Source organism: Mixophyes fleayi, chromosome 3, assembly GCF_038048845.1.
Source record: "Mixophyes fleayi isolate aMixFle1 chromosome 3, aMixFle1.hap1, whole genome shotgun sequence".
Taxonomy (NCBI): domain Eukaryota; kingdom Metazoa; phylum Chordata; class Amphibia; order Anura; family Limnodynastidae; genus Mixophyes; species Mixophyes fleayi.
In genome coordinates, this window is record NC_134404.1 from 267986597 (window position 1) to 268011357 (window position 24761).

Genomic DNA, 24761 nt, shown 5'->3' on the forward strand with positions numbered 1-24761 from the left:
GGACGTGAAGAAGTGTTGCTTCCCATCCGCTGATACGTGCAATCTTGCAGGATATAACATGGCGTATGGCAATTGTAAATCTCTCAATCTTCTTTTAACAGCACCAAACTGGGATCTGGACTTTTGTACATCCATGGCGAAGTCAGGGAAAACTGAGACAGTATAGTTGTTATACTTTAAAGGACCTTGTTGTCGTACCAGGCGAAGGACGGCATCTCTGTCCTTGAAATGTAGAATCTTTGCAATAAATGTACGAGGTGGAGCTCCAGGCGGTGGTGCCTGAGGAGGGAGGCGATGTGCTCTTTCAACTGAGAACAAAGGGGAGAAGGCTTCCTTCCCGAACTCTTGGGTCAACCAATTCTTCATAAAGGCTTCGGGGTTCTGACCCTCTGATTCTTCTGGAAGACCTACAAATCTCAGGTTACTACGCCTTAAGCGCCTCTCCATATCGGAGAATTTCTGCTTGCACTGGCTTAGCTGGGCCGCCAAATCCGCAATCTGTCTCTGTACAGGAGCGTCAGCGTCTTCCAGGGATGAAATTCTGTGCTCCGCTTCTCCCAGCCTTTCACGTGTTTTTTGAAGATCATGTCGGATGAGAGAGAGGTCGGCCTGCACCTCACCTATCCTATCCGTGACCTTTTTTTCGCTTGTATTTATAGCTTGAAGTATCTGCTGTAGAGAAGGAGGAATTTCAGTGGGCTGCGGGCTCAGATTAGGTGAATTAGTTGCCCAGCATCTTTAGGAGCAGCTGAAGTAGATTGGCGAGCGTAACGCTCCAACTTAGCCGCCGCAGCTGTTGCGGGGTTGTGCTTTCCCATAGTGTTGCAGATATATTATATCAGAGTAACAGCAGTATATGTCCAGAATTATTCTTTCCTTTTTCCTCCCCTTGTTTTGACACTTCACTCGAAGCACAGATACAGTATAATAATACAGGGTCAGTACACCACAGAGAATATCCCACAGTCCCTCTCTTACAAAATTATTCGCTGAGCTAATCAGCACAGGAGATATGGCTTTGTATAATATAGCTGAGAGCTGCTGCTTATCACAGACTGCAGTGCTCTATTTCAAAAACAGATTGCAAGTAGCTCTTCCCACGAGGATTCAACTTGCAGATGTATAAAATGGCGGGCATATGTCTCACAGTGCTCTCCCTGCACCCATGAAAGTAGGCAAGGTTTTATCCCGAAGCACCATCTGTCTATCACCCCTTTAACATATTAGGGCACACAAACTGTATCCACTGAGTATTTTCAGAGCATTGACATGCTTTCAGGCGCCTCCACAGATGCAGACAAGCGCCCCCGCAGACAGGCAAAACTTTTGCGCCCAAAGATGCTCTCCTTCCTCACTCCGTCTGACATAGGCACCAAGGTGATTACACCGAAAGAAGTGCGCTGCTGTTGAGATTAACTGCACCCCAGGCGGAACAAACCTCCAGGCACCCGCGAAAAGCAGCGGACCAGCAATTAGTAAGGGGATTACTGCCACCTCACCTCGTAACCGCGGGGAGTAGATATCCAAGATGACGGGTGCCTCCTTTACCTCGATCCTCTCCCCCTCCGATAACCGAGCATAGATGCTGAGGGAGCATTATAGCCAGGTACATCCACCCTCCAGGCAACAGCGCTGTAAGCGGCACTCACTGGGGGATACACAGCAGATCCTAACAGATATGCGGCGAGTTGGCAGGCCTATCACCGGCACAGAAGTCCCGTTCACCTCCCGTCAGAGCGCCAGCAAGGGGTCCCTTGTGCTCCCAAGATCTTCAACACTGGTTCAGGGGAGACTATATGTTATAGGGCAGCAGATTTGGTTTTCAGCAGAAGTCGGCAAGAGGAATCAGGATATTTAATATAAGGATTATGCGGGAGCTGAGGAAACTAGCACCCTACTCCATGCTGCTCCAGGCCACGCCCCCGGGACAATTTCATTTTATAGTGGGGACTATTAATTTAAGATGGGGTGGTTTGGGGGCTATAAATTGAATGTGGGGCTGAGTTTGAGGAGCATGAGGTCTATTTATTAAATGTGAATATGAATTATTTAATGCCAGTGACGGTTGCGGGAAATAGGTATATGTATTATACGTAGATTTTATTAATGTATTGCTGGGACTGTTTTGAGGGAGGGAAATATGTTTATTTATTAAATGGGAATACTATTAATTTAATGTTGGGGCTGGAGGAAGGCCAATGTATTAATCGTGGATCCTATTGATTTAACGCCGGGGCTGGTTGGAATTTTCTAAATGTACCCATTTTTTTCCTCCAAATAGGGCTCCCAACATTCCAGGATCCAGACAAGCCGCAACTAAAGAAACCAGGAGCCACAGGTGGTGAAAGTGACAGGTAGGACAGTCTGTCAAATGTTCTGATTCCAATTTTTGGCGACTGTTCTGCCCAATCTAAGGGGCATGTCAAGACTGTGTACTCTTTAGCTAAACACTGCATTATTTATATACTACACTATGGTGCTAGCTGTCCTTTGTGGGCTGACCACTCCCCTCCAGTGTCTGCTCTCACCACTATGATGGCTGGCCACACCCTTTCTGGTGGGCCACTAGCGTTGCAGTCCCCTTGTGGGCCCTTTCTGCCCCAGTCCGACACTGCTTGAGACTTATTAAAAAATGAGGTAGACATGCCAAGTTTGTGGCTCTGCCTTGCTTGGCTGTTATTCCCTTACAGAGTCATCACAGATTGTAATTTGAAAGCTGCCAAATACCATTAATGATCACATTGATAGTTCTGTTTACAACCAACATTCAAATTTGAATTTAATTTCTGTAAATTATTCTGTATAAAATGTTATGTCTGAGGTCTGCTGGACGATAAATGCAGATGTTCAGGTGAATGGCAGTGAACCTAAGCATTGAGGTATTTAGAAAACAAATAGCTGAGAACAGGACTGATTATGAGGCACGAGGTTCCTGCAACAATACCGCAGGTCTTGATCGTGGAACAGGTAACACAGGATACCAACTAAGAGGTTGTGAACTGCAGAAAACTGATGCACTGAGATCCCTGGAAAGCGAATAGCTTGAGGATGGGACCGATGATGAGGCACGAGGTTTTAGCAATAATACCACAGGTCTTGATCGTGGAACAGGTAACACAGGATAACGATGTGCAAACAGGAGCCAGAAAGAACAGCGTTATAACAGTTAAGGAGACCTGATGATCTGTCAACTTTGTAGAGAAGCAGGTGCTTTAAATAGACAGAGCTGACAGGCAATTAGCCAATCAAATGAATGCAGGAAGTTTTGAAAAGATCAGGTGTGCACATGCTTAGTTCAGACCAGCAAGTCAATGCAGGGAGTGAGAACCAAGGGAAACAGGTAAGAACAGTGACCAAAATACAGGTTAGCTGGTGCAATGTGTGATAACATTTGACAATTAACACAATTGCATGCAATTCATGTCTGTTATGTTTTCGTTACTCTGTATTTTATTTTGCTGCTCTGTTGTCTCAGAAATCCATTCCATATTTTGCTGAATATCAGAGTTGTTGTGTGACTGTTGCTCAGTAACCTTACTAAACTGCTTCTGGAGCTGCTAATGAGGATTCCACATGGCAACAGATTTCCAGCTCTTGTTAGCCTGCTCATTACCTAGCAGCTGAGCACAGTGTCGGACTGGGGCATGAAGGGCCCACCGGGGAACTGCAATGCTAGGGGCCCACCAGAGGGGGTGTGGCCAGTCATCATAGAGGCGAGACTAGACGCTAGAGGGGGAGTGGTCAGCCCACGAAGGACAGCTAGCACCATAGTGTAGTATATAAAGAATGCAGTGTGTGTATAAAGAGTACACAGTCTGACCTGCCCCTTAGATTGGACAGAACAGTCACCATAAATCGGGATTGTCCCACTAGACCAGGCTTGGCTAACCTGTGGCACTCCAGGTGTTGTGAAACTACAAGCCCCAGCATGCTTTGCCAATATATAGCAGCTTATTGCTGGAAGGGTGTGCTGAGACTTGTAGTTTCACAACACCTGGAGTGCCACAGGTTAGCCAAGCCTGCACTAGACTCAGAATTTTTGACAGACTGTCCTACCTGTTGTTGTCACTTTTACCACCTGCAGCTGCTGGTTTCTTTAGTTGCTGCTTGTCTGGATCTTGGAATGTTGAGGGCCCTATTTGGAAAAAATAATGGGTACATTTAGAAGATTCCAACCAGCCCTGGCATTAAATCAATAGGACCAACAATTAATACTTAGGCCTTCCTCCAGCCCCAACATTAAAGTTATAGTATTCCCATTTAATAAACCTATTTCCCTCCCCCCAGACAGCCCCTGCAATAAATCGCATTTATGTATAATACGTATAATAAATATACCTATTTCCCGCAACCGTCACTGCCATTAAATAATTCATATTCACATTTAATTAAAAGCCCCCAAACCACCCCATCTTAAATTAAATTGCCCCACCTTCACCCTACAAAGAAAATAGCACCCATTATTTAGCTACCACCTACCACACACACTTTACATTGCCACAAGCCCGCTGTGCCATCACACACACATTACTGTGCCCCTTAATCACCATGCTGGGCCTCCTTATGATCAGACTGCGCCCTCCATGCTGTTTTTGCCCCCCCTTCATCACCCTGTGTCATGCTGCTTTTGTTTCCCCCTTCTCCTGGCCCCCCTTAACTCTGCCATCATGCTCCCCCTTCACTCTGCCTTCATGCTCCCCCTCCACTCTGCCTTCATGCTCCCCCTCCACTCTGCCATCATGCTCCCCCTCCACTCTGCCATCATGCTCCCCCTCCACTCTGCCATCATGCTCCCCCTCCACTCTGCCATCATGCTCCCCCTTCACTCTGCCATCATGCTCCCCCTTCATGCTCCCCCTTCACGCTCCCCCTCCACTCTGCCATCATGCTCCCCCTTCACTCTGCCATCATGCTCCCCCTTCATGCTCCCCCTTCACGCTCCCCCTCCACTCTGCCATCATGCTCCCCCTTCACTCTGCCTTCATGCTCTCCCATCATGCTCCCCCTTCATGCTCTGCCATCATGCTCCCCCTTCACTCTGCCATCATGCTCCCCCTTCACTCTGCCATCATGCTCTCCCATCATGCTCCCCCTTCATGCTCTGCCATCATGCTCCCCCTCCACTCTGCCTTCATGCTCTGCCTTCATGCTCCCCCTCCACTCTGCCATCATACTCTGCCTTCATGCTCCCCCTTCATGCTCCCCCTTCATGCTCCCCCTTCATGCTACCCCTCCACTCTGTCTTCATGCTCTGCCTTCATGCTCCCCCTTCATTCTGCCTTCATACTCTGCCATCATGCTCCCCCTCCACTCTGCCTTCATGCTCCCCCTTCATGCTCTGCCATCATGCTCCCCCTTCATGCTCCCCCTTCACGCTCTGCCTTCATGCTCTGCCTTCATGCTCTCTTCTTTCTTCCATTCCCTCACTTACCTTTTCTATCTGATTCTTTATTCTCTTCTGTCTTCTGTCTTCTGTCTGCGGCGCTCCTCACTGAATGTCGGGCGTGATGACGTCACGCCCGGCATTCAGTGCGCACGGAGCCAGCGCCGCAGACACGCAAGGTTTTTTTTGTTTTTTTTGTCTTCAGTTACTCGCTCCCCCACCAACGAAGAGGGGAGCGATCAGGGTCGGGGCCTACCGGGGGATAGACCGGTCCCCCGGCGGGCCAGTCCGACCCTGGCTGAGCAGCCAACTCTCTCTGCTAACATGATTTCTACCCAGCAACTGATCAGTCACACTTTCTACTCACATGATTTCTATGCAGCAACTGATTGGATAATACCTACATGACTATACTGACTGCCATTATTGCCTTTCTGCTGAATTTCTGTGTTTGACGTTGGCATTGGAAATTGTTTTGTTTTTGTTTCATTGCTTATGACTGCATAGTTTACTGGGCAGCACAGTGGCCTAGTGGTTAGCACGTCTGCCTCACAGCACTGGGGTCATGAGTTCGATTCCCGACCATGGCCTTATCTGTGTGGAGTTTGTATGTTCTCCCTGTGTTTGCGTGGGTTTCCTCCGGGTGCTCCGGTTTCCTCCCACACTCCAAAAACATACTGGTAGGTTAATTGGCTGCAATCAAAAATTGACCCTAGTCTCTGTCTGTCTCCCTCTCTGTCTGTCTTTGTGTGAGTGTGTGTATATATTAGGGAATTTAGACTGTAAGCTCCAATGGGGCAGGGACTGATGTGAATGAGTTCTCTGTACAGCGCTGCGGAATTAGTGGCGCTATATAAATAAATGATGATGATGATGATGATGATGATACTATATGAAGTGAATTCAGGTGAGGTGTTAATGAAAACATGTCATAAACATGTATACTAATGAATATTGTTTGTGTTAGCAGCTTAAATGATAGATAGTACATTTTGTTTAAATGGAATTACCCAAAGGAATAAAAATTGGTTGGAGTAGAAGTTTCAAAAGTTAGTTTATTAACAACCTAAAGAAGAAATAAACCACTAAAATAACTCTGAATTCCATTATGTTTATAAAATCCCATTTCTTCATTATTTTTTCTCAGTGCTGATATTGCAATTTTGAATAATTCTAGTAATAAAAGGCTGCAGCTTATTTACTACTGAAGATTTCTAATTAGTTTTGACATAATTATTAGTTATCAGAACTTATTTACATAATGAAATAGGTTTAATATGCAAATGCTTACTTTCAATATTTTTTTTTGCCTTTAAGTGTAGCAATGTATTTGTTGGAGTCGTACAAAAACATAAAAGAAATATTTAAGCCTTTTAATCCATCCTTGATATATATTTACTGATACATCTATGCTGTAGAAGCAATATCTGGGTATTGTGCAAACATGAAAAATCCTATAGGTTTGCCCCACTAAAATCAGCAATTTGTAAACGGTCATATACCCAGCACTGTGGGATAATTCCAATTTACTGTGCACACAAGTCCATGCAATTTCAGGTATGGCTTTGCTATTTAGAGGTGTATCCAAGTTAATCAGGAGTGTCATTACACAAATCAAGGACATGGTTTGGCTTGTTCATAGGGATACTTTGATCTGTCACAACTTTCAAATTGGGAATTTTGTCAATGCTGTTGGCCTACGCTCCAAGGATGTGCTGTGGTGATAGTATAAAAAGACTTAGCCAGCAAAATGTCAGTGTCAGAAAATGTTACAATGCATAGACATCACTGGGAGTAGAATAAATCATTTTTATATCTGCTGTTACTTGAATGTATTCATGAATTGCAATAAACTGTTTAAACACAAATAAACACAGTGTAAATACAAAATAAAAACACCTTCATTTCCCTTGAATTGACATATACTACAGGACATATGGAGGCATTGAGGAAACAAGCATATGTATGTATGCGCATCAGCCACACTGCAGCTGCCACAACATTTATCAGATGGGATTGTTTGTCTTTGCTTTTGTTTGTAGATGAAAATATAGAGCAAGATGATGCTTGTAAACAGGAGATTTAGTAGTATGTGTCCCTTTTGTGAAATATACAAGTTTACCTAGTAAATCAACCCAATTTACAGCTTCAGCAGCTGAACTGGAAATATTCATATTTTATAATCAGTTTCTTTTAATACAATTTTTGGTAAAACATATAACCTTAAGTCATTGTGCATAGATTTAAATTTACTGTACTGTACCTTAATTTATTTACATGAGTAGCTTCACTGAAACTACAAGAGTTAGGGAGATTTACATGCTACACTCCCTAGGGACTATATGCAAATGAGCCACAAAAAGAAGAATAGAGTTCTTGATAATGTCATTAACATGACAGCCCTTTGAGTGAATGTTTTAGTTTCTCCACTGCATCCACTCTGTGATATAATTTATAATTCATATAACTGTTATATATATATATATATTGTGGGTAACACAGCAATAATAACAATAGATAATGTATATAGGCAGAAGAAATTGTACCTGAAAATGTCATTACAGTTTTCCAATCAGAGAGCAGGATTTCTATAAGGATCAATAGAGGGTGATATTGCGAGAAATTCAATAATATAGCATTCTCTGAACCACATAACATCCAGGAAGCAGAATAAAGTAGTTATTGGAAAGAGTGGAAATCAATAGATACAGAGCTGAAAGCTCTAAATGACAGCACGGGGCTTAGTGGTTAGCACTTCTGACTCACAGCACTGGGGTCATGAGTTTAATTCCCATCCATGGCTTTTTCTGTGTGGAGTTTGTATGTAGTGTGTGTCAGTGGCGGATCCAGACTATTGATATACCCGTGGCGATTTTAGGTGGGGGGGCGATTTAGGCCCCGCCCCCTTTCTGATTTCTAAGGCTGCCGATGGCTGCACACTATGTGCAGATCCGCTCGGCAGTGGCAGTGTGCTGCCCTGCTGCTCTGGTTGTGTTTAAAACACAATCAGAGCAGGCGGGCAGCATACTGTCTCTGCCGAATGGACCTGCACAGTGTGCAGCTGTCGGCAATAATTGAACACATTATTGTTTCTATCCTTGACAAATCTAATATTAATACCAATTGTTACAGCAGTAAGAGGAGGATAAAGGAGGGTTTTTTTTCAATTTCTGGCAAGTGCTTTTGGGGTGTCACTTATTCGCCATTCTTTTACAGTAATTTTTCTGGCTGTCAAAAGTCATATTTGTCAGCAGTATAAAAAAAAAATATTTAGCACTACTAGTGCTTTTGGGATGTCCCATATTCCCCAGTGTTTTACTGTAATTTTTCTGGCTGTTAAAAGTCATATTTGTCAGCAGTATAAAAAAAAAATATTTAGCACTACTAGTGCTTTTGGGATGTCCCATATTCCCCAGTGTTTTACAGTAATTTTTCTGGCTGTCAAAAAAAGTCATATTTGTCAGCATTATCTATATAAGACAATATTTGCCTCTACAAGTGCTTTGGGCTCATTAAAATGGATTCAAAGCAGTCCACATATGAGCAGAATCAGCAACCAGGTTCTGTCACCAGTCCCGATGGTAGTGTTCCCAGTACGTCATCTGGGAAAGGTGATGTAAAAGTACATAGTCTTTTTAAATCTGGGAAAAAAACACACACCCAAAAAAAAATTACCATGTTAAAGCGAAAAAGAAGTGTAACTGAGGAAAAGTTAAGTGCCGATAAAAAAAAAAATTGCCAACATGCCATTCTACACACGCAGTGGCAAAGAAAGAATGAGGCCTTCGCCTTTCTCCATTAGTGGCAGATCCAAAAATGTTACTGAGCCTTCTTCTTATACAGACACTCGTGACCAAGCAAAACCAAGTAATTTGGAGTCTAAAAGTGGTGCACAACTACTGTTACGTGTGAAAGCCGAGCTGCAAGAAAACAGTAAGGCATTAGAGGATAATGTATGCTCTGAATCAGAAATTACACCAATCCCTGTGGAGAGTCCATCCACCAGTGGTATGGCTAATCGTGAGCATTCTGTTAGTGTACCCATAAAGAAATGTCCTTTCAGCAGTTCTGCTGATGTGTGCCTGAACAGCCCTAGTGTAGCCGGTGATACACCAATTGAGGATGCCACTTTGGAATTAGAAGAGGATGAGGGAGAGTTGTGTAGGCGACGAGGGCACTAATGATCATGATGATTATGATGCAGACAGATACCAAATTGCCTTTCTCAATTTCTATTTATATTCTAGACTCTATAACGGCTGAATAGTTTTCTATTTTACTCCTAGTGAAGAGGGGTCTGATGCAGTCAGATACTAACCTTGTCCATAACTGCCTTTGTCCATTTATTTTTATAATCTAACTCTACAGTCTATGCAGGCTGCTTTTTTTCTATTTAACTACAAGTGGAGGGCGGGGGGGGGGTCATAGAAAGACACCAAACTACCTTGGTCCATTTCTTTCTTATATTCTAATTCTACTGTCTATGCAGGCTGCTTTTTTTCTCTTTCAACTACAAGTGGAGTTGGGGGTGCCTATAGAGACTGAAACCAAACTGCCTTTGTACATTTCAATTTATAGTGTACATTCTATAATGGCTGCATTTTTTAGTATTTTCTACAAGGGGAGGAAGGCCTAGGGAGATAGAAACCAAACTGCCTTTGTCCATTTCTTTATATATTTAACTATAAGTGTTGGGTGTAATATACACCCAAAGACGATGGCTGCATTGCCAATAGGCTAAGATGAAGAGGAAGACAATCAGGTTTGTCTGCAGAATTAAGGACAGCCTACCAGGGATTAAACTGTTTTCTTCCTAATTTATTAGCTTTAGAATTACCTTACTTATCCAAGAAACAGGTGGAGCACTAAATTGGATTATTTTATTCCCAAAAGCATTGATTTTTAAACAAAATTGCAAAACAAAACCAAAACCAAAACACGCAGGGGTGGTTTGGCAAAGCCAAAACCAAAACCAAAACACGATGGTAATCCAGATCCAAAACCAAAATCTAAACACAGGGGTCAGTGAGCATCTCTAATATATATCAATAATGCCATCAGTTAAAAATAAAGGCATTAATGAGCAAACAGTTAAAAAAAACCCTATTTATTTTATCATGAATACAATTATTTGTATGCTGTTAATGTCTACTGAACATAATTTTTTTTGCAGTTGCTCCTGATTGCAAACACATCTTGTAGAATGCATATGAGACTGTCGTCACCACTGCTCAGGACTTAGACTAGCCCTGTAGCTGGAGCAAAACATAATGCTGAAAAATAAGTAACTTTGAGATGCTCAGAGTTTGATTCCGATGTGGCTGCATGGTCTTCAGTTTCACATGCTCCTACTGTACATTGCCTACAGCAAAATACTCCTTTCCTGGCCCGTTCACTCCCTGAAATCATAGGTTGAATTAATTGTCATTTGTGGTCGAAGTAGAGCATACAGGACTACATTTACTGATATAAGTCCCAGTTCTAGAGATGAGCAGACTGATTTTATGCACTATAGGCTCAAAATCGCCAAATACAGACGTCGCTCCTCCCTTTGCAAGTGCAAAAGATATTAACTACATCCTACAATTTCAGGGGCAGAATGTGGTGTGAATTTTAGATTCTATAAGTACCGCTCTCCACGGAGATCTGACGCTATTTCACAGGCAAACACAGAAGGGGTAGCAGTGTTCTTGGCAGTCTCCAGTGACATTGTACTGTGCCATAGCTCACACTGAAACAGGAGGGAAGGCAATGTTCTTCTTATCAGTCTCCTATCCAGTGACTTTGCTCTGTGCCATTGCTCACACAGAAAACAGGAGGGGTGTCAGTGTTGTTATAAGTCTCCAATGACATTGCTTTGTGCCATTGCTCATACAGAAACAGGGGTAGCAGTGTTCTTGTCACTCTCCAGTCACATTGATCTTGTCAATCTCCAGTCTCAGTGCCATTGGTCAAACAGAAACAGGAGGGGTGGTAGTGTTCTTATAAGTGTCCAGTGACACTGCTCTGTGCCATTGGTCACACAGAAACAGGAGTAGCAGTGTTCTTGACCCTCTCCAGTCTCCAGTCACATTGCTCTGTGCCATCGATGTGGATTCACAAATATTTCCCTATTTCATGCGAGCCTCCTAGTGGGATTGAGGCTCCCATATATATAATTATTTATGAGTTGAGGCTGCCCAATCAAATGGGGAGGGCTAGTAATGGTGGGAGGAGAACGCAGGGCACAAGGTGTCAATCTGACAGACTGGCCCACAGTGATTTGGTGCTACAGGGCTCCCATAGTCGAGAGGAGGAGCCCTGTAGCACTGTTCATGCAGCAATGCAGGCATCCTATGCAGTCCGGGCATAGGCTGTTGCATTGCATATTAATTCATTACTAGAATATTGTACTACAGTACAAAATTCAGTTAATGAATGAAGTGGCCTCATTGAGTAATATGCAGTGCCGCCTTGGCATAGGCGCCCTGCACCACATGCACCACCAGCTAGTCAGTTCACAATAAATTTAAATTGACTTTCCTGGGGGAGCCAATGCCCCCCTATTAAACCTACTGTTTAATAGTTATCACCTGCTTGAGTACATTAGCATTGTGTTTTTTAATTTGTTCTCAAAGTATTTACAAGGCTTGCCTATATTTTCTACTCTTTAGGTCTATGTACCTCTGCCATAATGGCAATCAACCCAACGCTGGTCACCACGGGCTGGATTTTATATCCCAACACAAAAGAACCTTCCCATGGTACCCAGCCTTGTGCAGAAAGCACTAGAGCTCTTCACACACTCCTGGGTGGTGGGTGTGGGGTAATAGTAATTGCATGATATTTAACACAATTTTGTCTCTGGTGTACTACAGGCACCAGCATGCCCTTGCACCCAGAGCTTGCTGGGACCTGTAGTGTACAAAAATTTTAATATTTATTGAAAGAAGTACACCCCATACATAAACCTAATTTACCCTCATTATTTGCTCACCTACATCAACGGTCTTTCATTTGTAGAATATCTCTGGATACTTTGCCAAATAAAAACCCTAGTAGAAGGCACTGAACTAGCTGTAAGAGCTCCGCAGCAAAATTGGTTCTTAAGGGTCAATGATGCTATATATAACATGGGATTCCCCACGGCGCTTAGCCTACTCAAATGAACGTGTTACTGTGATGCAACTAGCAAGGCCAAAGAAATACTCAAACCAATGCAATGGTACATGCCACGCCAGGTTTTATATCCCGTAAAAGACTTTTCTACCGAATGTATTTAGAAATTCGTTGCTTGATGAATTTATTCATGCACAGAGTCGAAGTATATACATTTTTTTACTAAACGCAGGTTGCACTCAGTATGCTGTCTTGGGGAATGAGGCCCAAAACCTGTCATAAAAGTAGTTTTACATTTAAGTTAAATTTGTTATGCAAAGCTAAAATATATATTTTAAGCGTCCAAAAAGACTTTGTTCCAAGTTTGTTCAAAGACTTTTTCCTTTCCTGCTGCCATCTGTTATATGTTGGCAGATTTCAAGTACAGCATTTAATATTGTAAATTAGATGCAGGTGGGAACAGGTTTCTGAAGTCTAAACTTGTATATTTTCTGTGAATATAATATGTATTGCAATGACATTTAGTTATGAAGCATACATTCATATTTTTAGTTATAAAGTAGTAGGAGAATTGTTTAATATTCCTGTTACTTTTGATCCAAACAATGATGTTTTTTGTTTTTTTTATATTTTAAAAAAAATACCATCATGTCTGTATTGGGTATAATGCACCTTATTTTCAATTAAGTTAAATTAAGGTTAAAGTAAGCTTATAAGAAACTTGTTTTTTCTCTAAACATATGTTTTTTTTAGTGTTTAGTGCACTGTAACTGAAATATATAAACCTCCAGAGTAAAAATGTACATCTTGTAGTCCGATACAGCATGCTTTTGTGTTTACCGACAGGTATATATTTGTGGATAAGCCATATGGTCCTGGCTCTAGACAGTAGAATTTTAAAGACAACAGATTACTTAGTTCATGTGTGGGAGAAACAATAACATTGGGCAACCTTCCAAATAGGGTCTCATATGGAGAAATGTTCAAAGGTCCTCTGGGTGTTATTCTTATGGAGTGTAGCACTATGGGTAGAGCCTCGGGCCATAATAATCTGGTTTCCTTGCATATTTTTGAAAGTTTATTTTTAATTGTCCCATTGTATCTTTCTACTTTTCCACTGCTCTGGGGGTGATAAACAGTATGAAGCTGCTGATCAATTCCCATTAGTTCACACATTATCTGAAACACCTTTCCTGTAAAATAAGGACCTTGGTCCGAGGATATGACATAAGGTATACCATATCTACATACAAATTCCTGCACTAACTTTTTTGCTGTAATGACAGCTGTATTTCTGGCAACTGCATAACCTTCAACCCAACCACTAAATTGATCTACACAAACTAACACATATTGCAACATCCTAACCTTTGGAAGTTGAATAAAGTCTATCTGTAAAATTTGAAAAGAACCTTCAGTTTGTGGAAGATGTGAAGGTATAGTTCTTACTGAACTTCCTGCATTGCTCTTCAAACATATCATGCAAGATGCACAGTACTTGGCTACCTTTGGCGTATATCCAGGCGCATACCATTATGTCTGTATCAGACTAATCATGGCCATCTTACCTGCATGGGTCAATCCATGAGACATTTGTGCCAATGCGGGCAAGAGTGATCTGGGGGCGACAGGCTTACCTTCCTTACTGCGCCACATGCCAAGCTCATCTTGTGAGCATCCTATATCTTCCCTCTTGGCCTTTCCTGTGAATCACAAACTTTTTGCATATCAATTAATGTTTGTACATCAGGTAAACAAACAACATTCTGAATTGCATATGTTTGTTCTGTCTGGTCTGTCTCAATTGGTATCTGAGCAGCTGCTTTAGCAGCAATGTCTGCTCTATGGTTACCCTTAAGAGTAAAAATGTACATCTTGTAGCCCGATACAGCATGTTTTTGTGTTTACTGACAGGTATATATTTGTGGATAAGCCATATGGTCCTGGCTCTAGACAGTAGAATTTTAAAGACAACAGATTACTCCTTGTTTTATTATCTTTCCACATATTTTTCTTATCAGTCAGCATAGAAAATTAATGACCATTTTAAATTGCTGGTAGATTAAATTGTTTTTCTACATATGACATGGTGGGTTTTGTTGCATAGAGCTTTAGACGTGATGGGGAAGATATATAATGTACACAAGTGCACTGCAAAGAAATGTGCCGCACACACCAGAAACAGGATGTGAGTGACAATTTGGTATGGTTTCTGGCTAGAGAAGTATGTTCTGTAAAGTTTGGGAAAGAGACAGCAAGGATCAATTAAGAATTGGCAATAGTTTAAATGAGGATGGTAATCTGCCTGTCTCCTTATATATATTGTATTATTGTAAAGGAAAAAAGTATGGGTGAAGTCCATTTCTTCTATGCCTTGGAGCAAGTGTTTCAAAATCTCCAATAATGTGTATTTTAGAGAAGCCTTACCACAAAAGAGAATAATACATTTGCATAGGGTGTATGCAATTCACAGATGTAAAACTGTGAACAATTAAAAAATATATGTTCTCAATATGAAGTTATATGATAAAATAATAAAGATAAACTTAAATATATACATATATTTTTTTAAAAGGAGCATCCTTTGTGATTCAGTAACAAATTAATTTGATGTATTTACTTTGTTATTTTTAACTTTATTTTATTGTCAACTTAAGTTCATTATTGTATCATATATCTTCGTATTGACAATTTATTTTTTTTATTATACATATCTTTACATTGGATTTGAGACTTTTTTAGCTATAGATTTCATGCACCACAAGCAAAGGGACAATCCCTTCTTCTGTGCCCAGGTTTCTATTTATAAATAGTTTAAACGAGCTGTGTAACAGTGCTCTTTTAATGTATGATGCACCTACTTTTGTTCGCATATGCCTGTTTTATGGGTAAGCACATGCATTTGTGGACAAACCCATAGTGGTTGGCCTTTAAGCGACTGCCTGCAATCTAAGCCAGTTCATCGATTGCCATTGCTGCTGCTGGTTTCTCTTTGCATTCTTGTGACCTGATCCTGACTTGATTTTTGGTATTGACTCCTGCTAGTTCCTCAGTTTTGCACCTCTACTTGTGACCTAGTCCATGGCTTTGTTTTGACCTTGCTCCAACTCATTCCCTGGCATGGTGGATTTTTTGGTTTCTGACCCTTGGCCTTGTTACGGTCACTGAAGACAACTATCAATCAGGATTGGTGCAGGCCTTCCTGAGGCTCGGATTCTAACGGACCCCACCGGTCTTCACCAGGACCTACTCAAGGCAGGATGGATTTTTTTACTGGGAGTCCGCAAGTTGTGGCCCTCAGGTAAGCTCCCTAATGTGATAGAGTGTAGATGGATGGATGCAGCTTGATAAACATAGGCAGGTTCAGAGATCATGATCAATACACCAGGCCAGGTCTGATACGCTCTGAGGTACACGGAGCTGAGGATAATCCAGAAAGTGAGGTCAGTGAACAAGCCAGGTCAGAAACATACTGAAGTACGTGATGCCAAGGATAATCCAGAAAGTGAGGTCAGTAAACAAGCCGGGTCTGATACACACTAAAGAAAGCAGCATAAGGGTTAATCCAGGAAACATAGTCAGACAAGCAAGGAGAAAGTCACAAGGAGCCGAGAACCAGAATGCTTAGCGGGAGCCAGAAGCAGGGGTCAGCAACCTGTTGCCCTGACACAGGCAGTGTGTCAGAGTGGATCTTATATAAAGCAGTTTCAAACTCCCCGCCCATAGTCACATGATCACAGCACAAGGCAGGAAGTAAACAAGTGCTGTGATCAGGAGCGCAGACTGGTAAGTTCCTCACAGGCCTGCCTGACCATCCATTTTCCTGACACCTCTGGATCATCCGTTGCCTTGTGCCTCCTGGATAAACCTGGAATCCTGACACCCATGGATCATCTGGTGACTTGTGCCTCCTGGCTAATCTGGACTCCAAACACCTGTGGATCATCCGTTGTCTTGTGCCCCCTGAATAAACCTGGAATCCTGACACCTGTGGATCATCCAGTGCCTCATGCCACTCAGCTAATCCTACTGTCTGTGGTTTATCCAGTGTCTCCTGCTTCCCCTGTATCTCTAGCCTCAGAGCCTGACCTGGTGAACCTACATTTCTAGCCTCAGAGCCTGACCTGGTGAAACTGCATCTCCAGCCTCAGAGGCTGACTTTGCGAACCTGCCACACTTTGCTGTAGCTTTCCCTCTGTGTCTAGTAGCCGGCTGTCCTTATGAACTGAGCTGCCATTAACCATTGACTGTACCTATTGCTCCCTGTGTAACCGTGTTATCAATAAAGACCTTTTACTCCTTGAAAAAAGTCCTTGTGAGGACGAAACGCGTCAGTTTACATAAACTCTAACAGCTTTGCATATTTAATACTGCTTATGAACAGCCGACTTATTGTAAGTGTGATTCTTGTCATCGCTAAATAAAGCTTGTTGATAATTCTTCACCATGTAGGAATTTTTTTCTTCCGAGTTTCCGAGCTGCACATGCGCGGCATTCCAAACCTGACCTGTGCCCATTCAAACGGAGTACCCCTGAGCATATCAGTGCTGACTATCATCCTACATACCCACAACTGAACCTCCGGTCACCAGCGTAACCCTTGGCAGAGACATGGGCCAGCTCACCTCCGTAATTCATCGGGCACTCACCCTCTGACTTTACAGTACACAACTACCCACGCACCAATTTGGTACCATCACCCACCATTCTCCGTAGCGCAGGAATAGCAGTGCATTCCAGTACTACAGGCATCACTCTCAGAAACCATCATGTGGACTTTGAACTTGGCCCTTTACCACATCATTGGACATACAGCACCTCTACCAAACCATCCCACTGTGCTCCCCTAGCACCAGCCCCACAAACTGCACACTCCTTCCCCCCCCATTCATCATACCATTGACACTGCTCATCAGCTTACATGCTTTCATAATCCACCACATTTTACACTATCACAAACATTGTTGATAAATGCACTAGAGCTTAAAGTGAACCACTCTTGCAATAAAGACATTGGGCCTGATTAAGGGAATGCATATACTGAATGCATAGCACATACATGAAATGATGCACGTACCTTGCAGTTGCGAACAGCCGAAGTCAACAAGACGCGTAGGTAGCAACCTTACATAGCATATAAGGAGAAGGAATAATTTGCCTTTCTTTTTTGTTCTTTAGCTTTCCATTGACATTCCTGTTTAACAGTCTGATTAACAGTACATTTACATCAAAGGATCACCCTCCATTTTGAGGTAAGTAAGATGGCCCTAGGTGTACGCCTTTTTGTATAGTGATGGACTAAACTTATTTTATTTGATATTGTAGAGATGTCTGAACAAGAGGCAAGTCAGCCTTCTGGATCATCCTTCTCCTACTTCTTTCTCTCCATTTCTCTGTCTCATCTATCAACCATACTGCACCCCACCTGATTATTGTTCCACAAGTAGACCCTACCACACGCACCCGTGTTCACATACTGAACCACTCCCCTCTCAATGTCCTATTGTTTGCAACACCATCCTTACCAAAAAAAGCAATATTTTGACAATGAACCATATGCCCATTACAATCTGTCAAACATCTCTCATTTACCTCCACCTGCCTCTCCTGCCATCTCTGCCCCTCCTGCCACCTCTGCACCCCGTGCCCTCTGTGCACCCCGTTCCACACAATCGACGGCTGCAGCACACCCACTCTCTGCTGATAAACTGGCCTCTGCTTCCTCCCCTAGTTGATTTCCACATCACGGGTTGCCCGAAGCCAGTCTCATCTAAGAACAGCAGCAACTATTGTTCCGCCAAAGAGGCCACGCAAATCAAATAAAATGTTTTTTGGTTTTTTTCCTTACATTGTAAATAAAATATATAATGATATAGTTATGTATGTTTTCTTTAGGTAAAAACAAACTTACAAGAAAAGTAGGTGTCTAGGACATATTCTTTAAAGGAGTCAGCATCAACGGATTCAGGAGGGCTGGGGTCAGTATCTGACACCTCCTGGCCAGCAACCTCAGCCTCTTCCACCCAAGGAACCCCACTCCTAATGGCAATTTTATGGAACACCACACACAGAGCAATGATATCACACAGTGGTTGGAGCATACATTAGAGCACCACCAGACCAATCTAGGCAACGGAATCTGGCCTTTAAATGACCAAATGCCCGCTCCACAACCGATCTAGTGGCTGTATGTGCAGAGTTGTATGCGATCTACTGCTTCGTGCGTGATTTCAAAAGAGGAGTGAGGAGCCAAGGGCGCAAAGAGTATGCATTATCTCCTAGAAGGGGTGAAAAGAAGGCCAAAGGTAAAAAATATTAGTGACATAATTATAGCTCCATCAAGAGCACAACCAACATGTTGGATGTTGGATGACAAATAGTGGCAAATGTACAAATTAGAAATAACACAGATATTACTTCAGAGAAGCTTACATAATATACTCAATTTATTTTGACCCAATGGTAAATCTTTTCGAAAGCTTTTTGTACGGGGAGCTGTCCAGGTGGTATTTTAGGTTACACAACTGAATGTAACTGGGAATGATATTGCAATGCTACATTGTAATATTTCTACTTGGCTATAAAAATTAAGACATGAATCTTAACACTTTAAAGCACTACATATACTACATACGTCTATTTAGGTTAAAAAGAAAAAACCTAGTAACTAATAGCCACGTGTCACCATTTGGCCTTGCACCCCCTTGCCTCTGTTGCGATCTTTGCCACATCCCTGATTGCCGGAAGGCAAAGGAGTCATATGTACTTCCTGGCCACTTAGAAATTAGGTCACGAATCTGGAGAGATGCGTCACATATAGCCTGTACGTTTATTGAGTGGAAATGTTTGCGATTCAAATAAATTGCAGCATTCCCACACGAGGGGACCAAGGCTACTTGAGTCCCATCTACCGCCCCTATGACGTGCGGAAAACTGAGTATGGAGGCAAACTGCCGTTTGATCTGTACAAGGGACTCCTCATCGAGTGGCAGATGAATTGCCTGAGCCGCGACAGGAACGCCCGCAGAACAACCTTCAGCACACTACTGAAGACCTTCTGGGACATCCCTGCCGTAACTCCCACAGTGATCTAAAAAGACCAGGTGGCGCAAGTGCAATACTGCCAACAGTTTCGTCAATGGCGGTATTGCTGTCGGGATGTTGCGCATTTGCTCCAGAGCACTCTGCACAATGCGCATGGTGTCCAGGATGACGACGAACCACCTCAGCATCAGACATCCCAAAGAGGCTGACACATGGCCTGAAGACACGCTCCCTGGGCCGGCAACTATGGACTAGTTGCTGGTTTTGGAGGCGTCGACGCTGGTTATCCTCCTGCGCTGCCACATGTGTTTCGGCCATTTTTAAGAAATGCTATATTTGAGAGAAAAGGATGTTACAAAAAATACATTACCTCATCATTTTGGAAATGTCACTCTTGTTTGCACAGGAAACATTTACAATATACTTACACCTACAAGCGGGTTGGCCAAACTCATAATGTGGCTGAAAAAAAGATAACAAATTATATACAAATAAAACAGAGAACGCAATTTGCCATTGTGCCACATGACTAGGCATTAAACAAAGCAAGAAAAAAAACAAAAAACGAACACATACATATGTCTCAGGGGGAAACATAAATTATTTCTTCTCCTTATATGTTATGTAAGGTTGCACACCTAGGGCCATATTACTTACCTCAAAATGGAGGGTGATCCTTTGATGTTAATGTACTGTTAATCAGACTGTTAAACAGGAATGTCAATGAAAAACTATAGAAAAGATATTAAAATTAACAAAACTAGTAAACAGCCCCATGAGTAGGCTAAGAAACACAGTAAAAACAAGGAAACTATAACATGAAACAAAGTATGGAAAAAGAAGAGCACATACAAAGTATTCAAATGATAAACAATAGGCTACCAGTAAACAGACACTGTAAAAAGTACAAACCAAACAAACCTGGTAATAGCTTTATATACATAAAGCAAACATACCAGTAAATGCAGTCATAGCAGCATACAGGGTGCATGCTGTAATGAGAGCTTTATAGCACTGTTTAATTGGCAGAGAGTATGCAGGTGAGTGGGAGCATACGCCACAATCACATGGCGATCCGGTCACCTAATTGTGTATGCTATTGGTTCAACACTGACAGATAACTAGCAGGTGCCTTCTATGCGATTGCATACGTTCGCACAAGTCTGACTTTGACGTCCTTACATGGGAACGCCTTCATTGTGAATTGACTACGGCACCACGCCCGGTCACTGCCCTTTTCACACCCCAAAATCGCAGGCTGTCGTAAGTACGATTGCGTTCTTAAATGTGGAGGTTATGCATTCCTGCCCGGACGAATGCCCCTTAATGACTCAGGCCCATTATGTTTTCATTACCTTAAATCTCCATATAGTTCATGCTAGGAATCCTGACAGCATGAACTGGCCTAAAAAAATTGAGCCTTCTGTTGCACTCCTGCTTTGTTCTGGGGATTCCTAGTGTGTTGATTTGACATCTCGGAGACCATGTCTGAAATTCCTCAGTTTCAGATGCTTCACATCAATACGCTACAATTTTGTTCTCAAAATACACAACTCTCTACACTACTTATCGAGTTGCTCAAACAGCTGCCTGTCTCCCTTTTGAGCGGTATCTCCACAAATATTTCTTCTGGAACAATGAATTCTTCCAGCAGAAAGTATGTCCTGACCGCAGCACATCCTCCAGAGATTTGATCATAAATATTCTAATGGTGCTGCCTATGTTCTAATGCCTGTGACATCCTACTGATAATTCAGGACCGACAGGCCACCCATGTCCCTCTTTGTGTGAGGAGGAGCACATGCACAGAAGGCAAAACCATCTCTGCCTCTACTGTGCTAGCTCAGAGCACTTCCTGGTGCAATGTCCATTAAACAGATCCAAATTACCCCCAGGTTATTCCAAGGGTTCTCTGGACTCGGAAAATAAATTTAGCTTGGGATTACTTTCTAAACCTTTAAAGACTGCTACCTCCAGCCTGCTCCAGAGAGGGCCCTGCCCCTCCAGCCTGCTCAAGAGAGGGCCATGTCTGTTCATTCTGCTCCAGAGAGGACCATGCCCCTCAAGCCTGCTCCAAAGAGGGCCTTATTCCTCCAGCCTACTCAAGAGAGGGTTCTGTCCCTCCAGCTGGCCCAGTCAGAGATGCCTTACAGTGCTGTTCTACCAGAGATTTCTCATAGAATTGTTCAGCAAAGTTGCCTCATAGAACTTTTCAGTCAGAGATGCCTAAAGTGCTGTTTAGCCTCATGTCTCATCCGGTCGGAGGTGCCTCAAAGTGCTTTTCGATCAGAAGTGCCTCAAAGTTCTGTCCGGTCAGAGGTGTCTTACGGCTGTCTGATAGCACTGCGCCTTACAATTTGGATACTCAATCCGAGCCATACAAGTTGTCTGCCCATCTCGGGCCTCCTTCTGAGTTGTCTGCCCATGTCGGGTCTCCTTCCGAGTTGTCTGCCCATGTCGGGTCTCCTTCCGAGTTGTCTGCCCATCTCGGGTCTCCTTCCGAGTTGTCTGCCCATCTCGGGTCTCCTTCCGAGTTGTCTGCCCAGTCCAGGCCTTCTGCCAAGTATGCCGGGCCTTCTGACTTTCATGCTCAGTCCATGACTTCCGAGTTGTGTGCCTATCTGGAGCCTCTTTTTGAGTTGTCTGCCCATCTTGAGTCTCCTTCCGAGTTGTCTGCCCAGTCCGTGCCTTCTGTCAAGTATGCCCTTCTTGGGCCTTCTTACATTTGTACCCAACCCGAGCCTTCTGAGCCGTGTACCCAGTCCAGGCCTTCCGAGTTGTGTATCCAGTACGGGCCTTCCGAGCTTTGTGCACAGTCTGGGCTTTCTGAGCTTGCGAGACATGTGCTCAGCCCGAGCCCTCTAGGCTATTTGTTTAGCCCGAGCCCTCTAGGTTATGTGCTCAACCCGAGCCCTCTAGGTTATGTGCTAGGAATTCTGACACTGATGTGCATAGTTTTGCGATGTAGTGAATGAAATTAAATTTCATTTTATTAATAATAATACTTAGATAATGTAATAGAAGTAGAGGTGGCATTTTTAGGGATGTATTCCATGTTTTACAGGATCTTTTCCTACTTTAGCAAGTTAGTGGTTCAGAAATCCAAACTCATCCCTTTGCTTTTAAAGCACTTTTGATGTGCAGAAGCTATGTATTGATAAACATTCAAATTTACAAAGTGACACATGTACTGAACCAATGTTCCTGCGCGCTCATAGTTAATTAAAAATATAAAAGATGCTAAATTAATGAATGTTCTATGAGACAAACAGAAAAGTTTAAATTAATGAATTAAGTGAGCGTAAAATGGAAACAGGTTGGACGAACATAAGCTGCCTCTGGAGCTGGCCCCCTCTCTGCACTGTGCAGCACCCTATTAGGACTTCCTTGGCAGTCTTCTATGAGCCCACGTCCCCATCTTTATCTGATAGCACCTGGCAGTCTGACAGCTGTTTCCAAAACACGGGGTCTGTGTTCTGGGTAAGAGGCTACCAGTCACACCTCTAAACTTCCGGTCGGCGTGATTCAACTCCTGAATAGCTGGGAGATTTCCAGCCTCGTACAGCCAGCAGACGTATCATACTACCTGTGATTGAGGGTTCATGCTTCAGTACTGTCAATGATCTGGCCGACACTGTCTGAGGGTGGTTACTAAGAAAAGGTGCGTTGCTGAATGATTACTGATTTGTTATTCAGAGGATGGATACTACTTATTGACCCTGAATAGAACAAACCCATAAGCAAGTAACTTACCATCATAGAAGTGAGAACAAAGGTACTGTGTACATCTTATAATATTTGTATCTTTGCAGCAGTCCCTTCCTCCCCTTTCTGCCGGATAACTTATGAACTGTATTGATGATCTAAACTTCCTCCATACACTCGCCTGTCCTCTACATAGTCACTAACCTACATCTAAATATCCCGCAATCTGGTCATCAATATGCATAATTCCTCAGCGGGTAGAGAGGCGCTACAGGGGAGATCACCCAACATTTTCCACTCCAGGACAAAGTAGCTTCTTCATCACCACCTTCTTCCCCCTCAGGAGCTCACGGAGACTATGACTGGAAGTATTTCGGCCCCCTCCACTAGAGCGGATTTTGCGAAGCTTTGAAACCTAATAGTAGACCGTACAAACTCTTTTTCGGCAGAACTTCAGAAGGCTATGAAGACAGAACTGGTTTCCCTCTCTAAAAGAACCATGACTCTCGAAAGTAAGATGGACACTACTCTTAAATTCCAAAATGAGGCGGCGCAAGATCTGGACTTTCTTCTAAAGAAAAACGAATTTATGAAAGAGAAGTTGGAAGATATAGAAAACAGGGAACGCCGTAACAACCTGAGACCCCACAACATCCCCGAGACAGTGGATCCAAAAGATTTGGAACAATATGTATGTAAGTTCTTTTCCTTCTTGGTCCCAACTCTGGCTTCCTTTCCCATACAAATATAGAGGGTACACTGAGCATTAAGACCGCGCCCAAAGGACTCTGATTCCCCTAGGGATGTTATTCTTTGGCTTCTCTCATTTAAAACCAAAGACGCTATTACTTCCGCAACCCGGAACACTTCTCATGTGCTCTTCGAAGGTAGCCGTATACAGGTGTTCCAGTATCTTGCTCCATCTACAGTTGCTAAACGGAGAGACCTTAGAGATGTGACCAGTACCCTTTGGAACAATGGCTATAAATACCGCTGAGGATTCCCATTTCACCTGGTGGTGGAGGTGAAGGGACACCAGGTAGCTATTCACAACACCGCTGAAGGGAACGGTTTAATCCACCGACTTAACCTTTCCCACTCTGGTCGATCATCTGGTGAAGAGCCCCAGGGTTCCACTCCGCCTAATCCTCTGTGATGTCAACATGTTACTTATTATGATGTGCTAATGGAGACAATTTCTCCCCTGATCCACAGGGGGATTCTCTTGTTTGTTCAATTGTTTATTAATGTTTAAACTTTAAGTATACTAGGTAAAAAATGCATATCTTTACATGTTCTTTATTCATTTGTAGGTCTCTTTTGTGACTATTTTAAATATATGGTTACTTGCTTGTTTTTGTTTTTCCTGTTTTCCTTGGACAGGTGGGGCTCGGCTCCTGCTAAGCCATGCACCCACACAAAATAGGGAGTTACGGAACCAGATCACTGACTTGGTTTGTAGGTTCATTATATGTTCATTTTTATTTATTTTCCCTTTTCTTTGATACAAAATTACGTTTATCTGCACTCC

At 42.9% G+C, this 24761-nt stretch overlaps 1 long non-coding RNA gene across 1 annotated transcript; it reads left to right on the forward strand.

The window, feature by feature from the left end:
- Positions 1 to 1401: 1401 nt before the first annotated feature.
- LOC142144560 (uncharacterized) lies at positions 1402 to 24761 on the forward strand. The gene is made up of 3 exons (XR_012689741.1): positions 1402 to 1606; positions 2282 to 2354; positions 24614 to 24761. It is a non-coding gene; the product is annotated as an uncharacterized LOC142144560 (long non-coding RNA).